The 6,932-nt window shown below is 55.0% G+C and overlaps 2 long non-coding RNA genes across 2 annotated transcripts; both read right to left on the bottom strand.

The window, feature by feature from the left end:
* Positions 1–245: 245 nt before the first annotated feature.
* LOC147330189 (uncharacterized) lies at positions 246–890 on the bottom strand. The gene is made up of 3 exons (XR_015129235.1): positions 729–890; positions 509–648; positions 246–428 (listed from the first exon to the last, which is right to left on the bottom strand). It is a non-coding gene; the product is annotated as an uncharacterized LOC147330189 (long non-coding RNA).
* Positions 891–4,678: 3,788 nt separating this feature from the next.
* On the bottom strand, positions 4,679–5,817 carry LOC147330188 (uncharacterized). Its single transcript, XR_015129234.1, has 3 exons — positions 5,661–5,817; positions 5,441–5,580; positions 4,679–5,360 (listed from the first exon to the last, which is right to left on the bottom strand). It is a non-coding gene; the product is annotated as an uncharacterized LOC147330188 (long non-coding RNA).
* Positions 5,818–6,932: the final 1,115 nt, after the last annotated feature.

The raw sequence follows: 6,932 nt of genomic DNA, 5'->3' as shown, positions 1-6,932 counted from the left end.
GTGTCCCATGGAGGAGGGAAGTATCTGGGTGGTAAGGCCTGGCTATCAAACTGCTACCCTACAGAATTGGATTTGGTTAATTTACTCTTTTTTATAAAACACGACATTTCTGGATTAATAAAAAAAGGTATTGACTAAAATATCTGATGTCACTTTTTCCTTTTGACCTTATGATGAGTTGACACTCTCCTGGTGATCAAAAATAATTCATATTTACTTGTATCTTAAGCTTTATTTGTCATGAACCGAAGTTCCGAGCGCAGGCAGGACCCAGTAGCAGAACACACACACTAGGGTAGGAGCGAATAAAGAAAGTAATTTTTATTGCAACTAAAGGTGTCCCGTGAGGGTAGCCAGAAAAACAACGTATGAAACCAGAAGAAACCGAGGGACCGCACAGGGAACGCCGAGAGCGGGGCTGTGAGAGGCTGTAAAACAAAAAGAGAGACAGATTACTGGGGTGCGGAAAAAAGGCAGCATACGAGGGAAGGTGGAGTGTGCGTCTCACGGTGATAGCCGGGCCGAGTGAACCAGAGGGGGGTGGAGCTCCAAAAGGGGTCGAGACGGCGAAGCTGAATGTGAACCAAATCTCAGGCGGACAGGTGGACAGGCAGGTGGCTCGAAAACAAAAACACGCCGAGTTGTGATCTGGGTACACAGGGAAAAAAACAGTGTTAGGTCCGATGGAGAGTTTGTCATACGAGTTCTTTTCCGCAGGCGTACGTTACCGCTGAGAGGCGACTACGGACTGGCGTGGAGCAGCAGGTAGGGCAGGATTAAATAGTCCACCTGGTGATCGCCTGGGATGGGATGCAGGTGTGGGGTTAGCAGCCACGCTCGTGGGCGTGGACATCCCAGCAGCACCCCGGACGCCGGGCCGCGGACCATGACAGTACCCCCCCCTCAAGGGTTGCCCCCAGGCGACCGGCCGGGACCCCGCCTGCGGAGAGAAGCACGGAAAGCAGAGATGAGACGAGGGTCCAGAATGAAGGAGCGCGGGACCCAGAGGCGGTCCTCGGGGCCGTACCCCTACCAATCCACAAGATACTGCCAGCCGCGCCCGCGCCGGCGCGCATCCAGGATCCGCCGGACCGCATAGGCCGGATGGCCGCCGACGAGCCGGGCGGGAGGAGGGGGCTCGGAAGGAGGGCACAGGGGGCTGAGGCGGACCGGCTTAAGTTGAGATACATGGAACGTGGGATGCACACGCCGAGAGGCCGGAAGCCGGAGCCTGACTGCCACCGGGTTGATGACTCGGTCCACTTCGTACGGCCCGATGAAACGGGGAGCCAGTTTGCGGGACGTGCCCCGGAGCGGGATGTTCCCAGCAGCCAACCAAACCTTCTGTCCCGGCTGGTAGTCAGGGGCTGGGGCGCGGCGACGATCGGCGTAGTGCGCCTGTCGTTCCTTTGCGCGCAGGAGGGCGCGGCGAGCGCAGCGCCACACACGTTGGCAGCGCCGGAGGTGATGAGGGGCCGACGGGACGGAGAGGGACAGGTCCTCTTCCGGGAAGAGCGGAGGCTGATACCCGAGGGACGCTTCGAAAGGAGAGAAGCCAGTGGAGGACGAGGTGTGAGTATTGTGGGCGTACTCCACCCAGGGCAGGTAAGTAACCCAGGAGGAGGGGTTTTGACTGGCTACGCACCTCAGCATAGTCTCCAGCTCCTGATTAAGGCGTTCAGTTTGCCCATTGGATTGCGGGTGGAAACCGGAACTCAAACTGACCTTGGCGCCGAGAATGGAGCAGAAGGTCCTCCACACTTGTGAGGTGAACTGGGGACCGCGATCGGAGACAATGTCCAGGGGAATTCCGTGGAGCCTGAAGACTTCCGTGACTAACGCTTGGGCAGTCTCGGCAGCCGAGGGCAGCTTGGCTAGCGGGACGAAGTGGGCGGCCTTAGAAAACCGATCCACAACGGTGAGGATGACACATTTTCCAGAAGAGGTGGGGAGACCGGTAACAAAGTCGAGCGAGATGTGAGACCAGGGCCGGTGGGGAGTAGTGAGTGGGTGGAGCTGGCCCATGGGATGTTTCGTGGATGATTTATTACGAGCGCAGACGGCACAGGCAGACACGTAGTCCCTCACGTCCCGTAGTAGCGATTTCCACCAGAAGTGTCTGCTGAGGAGGCGCGCCGTTCTGCTCACGCCCGGGTGGCACGCGAATCGTGCTGTGTGGATCCAGTGGATGACTGCTCCCCGGGCGGCGGGAACGAAGCGCCGTCCTGGCGGTCCAGTCCCTGGGTCAGGGTCCCCCGGGAGCGCTTGGCGAATGGTCTCCTCAATCTCCCAGGTGAGAGCACCCACCACGCAGGAGGCAGGCAGGATGGTGGCGGGGGGGGGGGGGGGGGGGGGCGCCTCACTGTCGGGGGAATACAGACGGGAGAGTGCATCGGGTTTGATGTTTCGTGACCCGGGACGATAGGAGAGTGTGAAGTTGAAGCGGACGAAGAATAGAGACCAGCGAGCTTGACGGGGATTTAACCTCTTGGCGGTTCTAAGGTACAGTAGATTTTTATGATCCGTCCATATAACGAAGGGCTGTTCGGTCCCCTCCAGCCAGTGACGCCATTCCTCCAATGCGAGTTTTACCGCTAGGAGTTCCCTGTCGCCGATGTCGTAATTCCTCTCCGCGGGGGTGAGTCGGCGTGAGAAAAAGGCGCACGGCCGGAGTTTGTTCAGGGGCCCAGACCGCTGGGAAAGAACCGCCCCGACTCCCGCATCAGATGCGTCGACCTCAACAACAAACTGTTTAGAAGAGTCAGGATGGGTCAGAATGGGTGTGGACGTGAATAATCGCTTCAATTTAGCGAAGGCTGCGTGGGCCTCAGGGGACCATGTGAAAGACACCTTGGGTGAGGTGAGTTGGGTGAGAGGCGCGGCCACCTGGCTGTAGTTTCGAATGAAACGGCGATAAAAATTCGCAAACCCCAAGAAGCTCTGAAGCTTCTTTCGTGTCTCCGGAACCGGCCATTCCAATATTGCTTTGATCTTCACCGGGTCGGTCTTCACCTGCCCACCAGCGAGGATGTAGCCCAAGAAGGAAATGGATGAGGCGTGGAACTCACACTTTTCCGCTTTTACGTACAGTCTATTTTCGAGCAGCCGTTGTAGCACGCTCCTCACATGGATGCGATGGTCCTCGAGCGTCTTGGAGAAAATCAAAATATCATCCAGGTAAACAAAAACAAACACGTTCAGGAAATCCCGTAACACGTCGTTGACTAGGGCTTGAAAAACCGCCGGGGCGTTCGTTAACCCGAACGGCATCACTAGATATTCAAAATGCCCTAGTGGGGTATTGAAGGCGGTCTTCCACTCGTCGCCTTCACGTATCCGTACCAGGTGGTAGGCGTTCCGCAGATCTAGTTTGGTGAAGACCGTAGCTCCCTGGAGTGAGTTAAAAATAGAACTAATAAGTGGGAGGGGATATTTGTTTTTGACGGTGACGTCATTCAGCCCCCTGTAATCGATGCACGGGCGGAGCGTCCCGTCTTTCTTTCCCACGAAGAAAAAACCCGCAGCCACGGGAGAGGATGACGGCCTAATACGTCCTGCAGTTAGCGACTCCTGGATGTAATTCTCCATGGTTTCTCTTTCGGGGCGAGACAGGTTGTATAATCTGCTAGAGGGCAGCGATGCACCCGGGAGCAGATCGATAACACAGTCATATGGACGGTGAGGCGGGAGTGAGAGCGCCTCATCTTTACTGAACACCTGCTGGAGATCGTGATAGTCGGGGGGCACGGAAGAGAGGTCCGGCGCGGGTGGCGGGGCGGGCCTCCGTTCCGTTGAGGCGGAGGGAACGGCTGACCTCAGGCAGTTCGCCAGACAAAACACACTCCAGCTCGCGATACTTTTTCCGGCCCAATCTATGTGTGGGTTATGTCTCTGTAACCAGGGGTAGCCTAGGATAAGCGGGGTGTCAGGAGCAGGAAAAGTGAAAAAGGACAGCTGCTCTTGGTGGTTACCTGATGTGATTAACCGTACAGGCGCGGTTTGGTGAGTTATGTATGCAAACACTTGGTTGTTTAATGTAGACGCAGGGATGGGCGGTTCGAGTGGAGTAAGAGACACAGCTAGCCTCTTAGCCAGCTTCTCATCCATAAGGTTCTGTTCCGCCCCGGAGTCCACTAACGCGGGGCATGTAAAAGTCTGATTAGAAGTCACGATAGTAACGGACAGTAACAATCGGGGTCTAGTAGTGCTTAGAGTGCTGCCCACCCGTATCCCCGGACTCACCGGTGGGCCGGGTCGTTTGGGCGGACCGGGCAAACAGCGATGCGGTGACCGGGCCTCCCACAGTACAGACATTCTCCAGCCCGAAATCGGCGTTCCCTCTCCTCCGGAGAAAGCCGAGAGCGTCCGATCTGCATGGGTTCAGGCGGGGGCGGCGACGGAGAGCGCGCACACGCAGCTGGGGGCGGGGGCGGAGAAACGCGAAACCCGGGGCGCAATACGGAGCCCATAGGCTTAGACCACCGCTCGGCATCCCTCTCCCGCAAGCGTCTGTCAATCCTACGGGAGAGGGAGGCCAATTCATCAAAGGATCTGGTCTCCTCGTGAAAAGCTAGTTGGTCCTTCATCTGGTCATTTAACGACCGTAAAAAAACCCACGAAGAGCCGAATCGGGCCAACCCACGGCGACCGCTCGAGTACGGAATTCAACTAGGTACTCCGCAATACTGCGCCGCCCCTGACGGAGCCCCAGCAACTTCTGCGCGGCATCGTCCTCCGATACCGGAGGGGAAAACGTAGCCTGGAACTCCTCCAGGAAGTCATCGTAATCGCAATCACGAATGGGGTGAGAATTTAAGTAGGCTTCAGCCCATGCTAGAGCACGCCCCCGTAACAATCCCACGAAGTGGGAGATCTTAGCAGTATCCGTGGGGAACGCGTGAGGCGTGCGACTGAAAAACAAGGAGCACTGGAAAAGGAACCCCCCACACAGGTCCAGCTCCCCGTGGAAGGGTTCCAGCGGCGGAGGCGACACGCCGCGGTGCACGGGGTCGGACGGCCTAGTTTGTAATTTATTCTGAGTGTCACTGAGCTCTTGACAACGGTCTTGGAGAGACTGGAGCTGCTGATCGTGGCGACCGAGGATAGCGCCCTGTTTATTAATAGCGGAGCGGAGTGGATCTGCTGGGTCCATACTGGCCAGTCCGTACTGTCATGAACCGAAGTTCCGAGCGCAGGCAGGACCCAGTAGCAGAACACACACACTAGGGTAGGAGCGAATAAAGAAAGTAATTTTTATTGCAACTAAAGGTGTCCCGTGAGGGTAGCCAGAAAAACAACGTATGAAACCAGAAGAAACCGAGGGACCGCACAGGGAACGCCGAGAGCGGGGCTGTGAGAGGCTGTAAAACAAAAAGAGAGACAGATTACTGGGGTGCGGAAAAAAGGCAGCATACGAGGGAAGGTGGAGTGTGCGTCTCACGGTGATAGCCGGGCCGAGTGAACCAGAGGGGGGTGGAGCTCCAAAAGGGGTCGAGACGGCGAAGCTGAATGTGAACCAAATCTCAGGCGGACAGGTGGACAGGCAGGTGGCTCGAAAACAAAAACACGCCGAGTTGTGATCTGGGTACACAGGGAAAAAAACAGTGTTAGGTCCGATGGAGAGTTTGTCATACGAGTTCTTTTCCGCAGGCGTACGTTACCGCTGAGAGGCGACTACGGACTGGCGTGGAGCAGCAGGTAGGGCAGGATTAAATAGTCCACCTGGTGATCGCCTGGGATGGGATGCAGGTGTGGGGTTAGCAGCCACGCTCGTGGGCGTGGACATCCCAGCAGCACCCCGGACGCCGGGCCGCGGACCATGACATTATTTGTGTATTATAAGAGAAAAGGAAGTGTGCACATCTTTCCAGATCAAGCTGATCACCACTGCTGTAGTCCGAAGAACAAAGTTTCTGACTTTTACTAGACTTTCAAGTAGAGGGGAGGGGGAGACTTTGATATTTAAAATATATTGTATTGTTAGGTAGTGCTGAGCATCCAAGATTTGTGCCTGAATCTGCAGCAGTAGGCTGTTGCTTTAATGGGCTCTCTCTCAGTGGTCTATCAGACACAATCATCATATTCAGCTGCCTGTTAAATTCACTTGTAGCCATGTCGTCTGGCTTTATGTGCAGATTATTTTGGCTTTCCTGACAATCTTTCTGATTTAGCTCGGTCTTGAGAAGAAAGAGTTTTTACCCAACAATGAAAATCATATCTACTCTACCAGGTGTTTGTTTTGTGCCGATAATGGCCACAAGCTGGAAAACACTGGTCAAATAATAAAGTTGCTAATCTCATGAAACAGCAAGGAAGAAAGTTTTTATTAGTAGGGATAAGGCTCTTGTACTCCACTGTATTGATCAAAGAGAGAAAGCAAAGCAAAAAAAAAAAATCAATATCAAATATGCTGATTATTGATTTACTTGATGGATCATCTGGCATTTAAGCTGCTTGGCACAGCAAAGAAGAACATGTGCCCGTCCCATCTGTGGCAGCCAGTTCCCCTTCCCTATATGCTTTTATCTCTTACCTGCTCCCACTGTTAGAAGTGTTCCTTAATCTAGCCTTGCTTGCAACCTGTCTTCGTCTCTTTCTTCCCCTGCATCTGTCCGCGTGTCCGTCTGCCAGCCCTACCTCCCGCTCTCACCCTACCCCCCTGTCCTCCGTCATGAGGAGATGAATGGTGCTCTGTCACTCGCCAGGCTCTTCAGAGGGCCGGCGCTCCGTATGAGGAAAGTGCCAGTCATTAACAGGAGGGGGAGGAGGGAGAGAGGCAGGATGAAAAATGAGTTCATTTACGGGCAAGTCCTGTGAGCCGCATAACGTCAGCAGCAGCAGCAACCCCCCTTCACCTTCTCCTCCCCTCTTCCTCCCATCACTTTCTGTAGGTGTGTGTGTATGAGTGTGTGTCTACGTGAGGGGCTGGGGTG

The sequence above is a fragment of the Aulonocara sp. 'chitande type north' Nkhata Bay genome, linkage group LG5 (assembly GCF_057382095.1).
Source record: "Aulonocara sp. 'chitande type north' Nkhata Bay isolate Kocher_YH1m ecotype deep benthic linkage group LG5, A_spYH_male_GT1.1, whole genome shotgun sequence".
NCBI lineage: Eukaryota > Metazoa > Chordata > Actinopteri > Cichliformes > Cichlidae > Aulonocara > Aulonocara sp. 'chitande type north' Nkhata Bay.
This window is presented reverse-complemented; position numbering and strand designations above follow the sequence as displayed.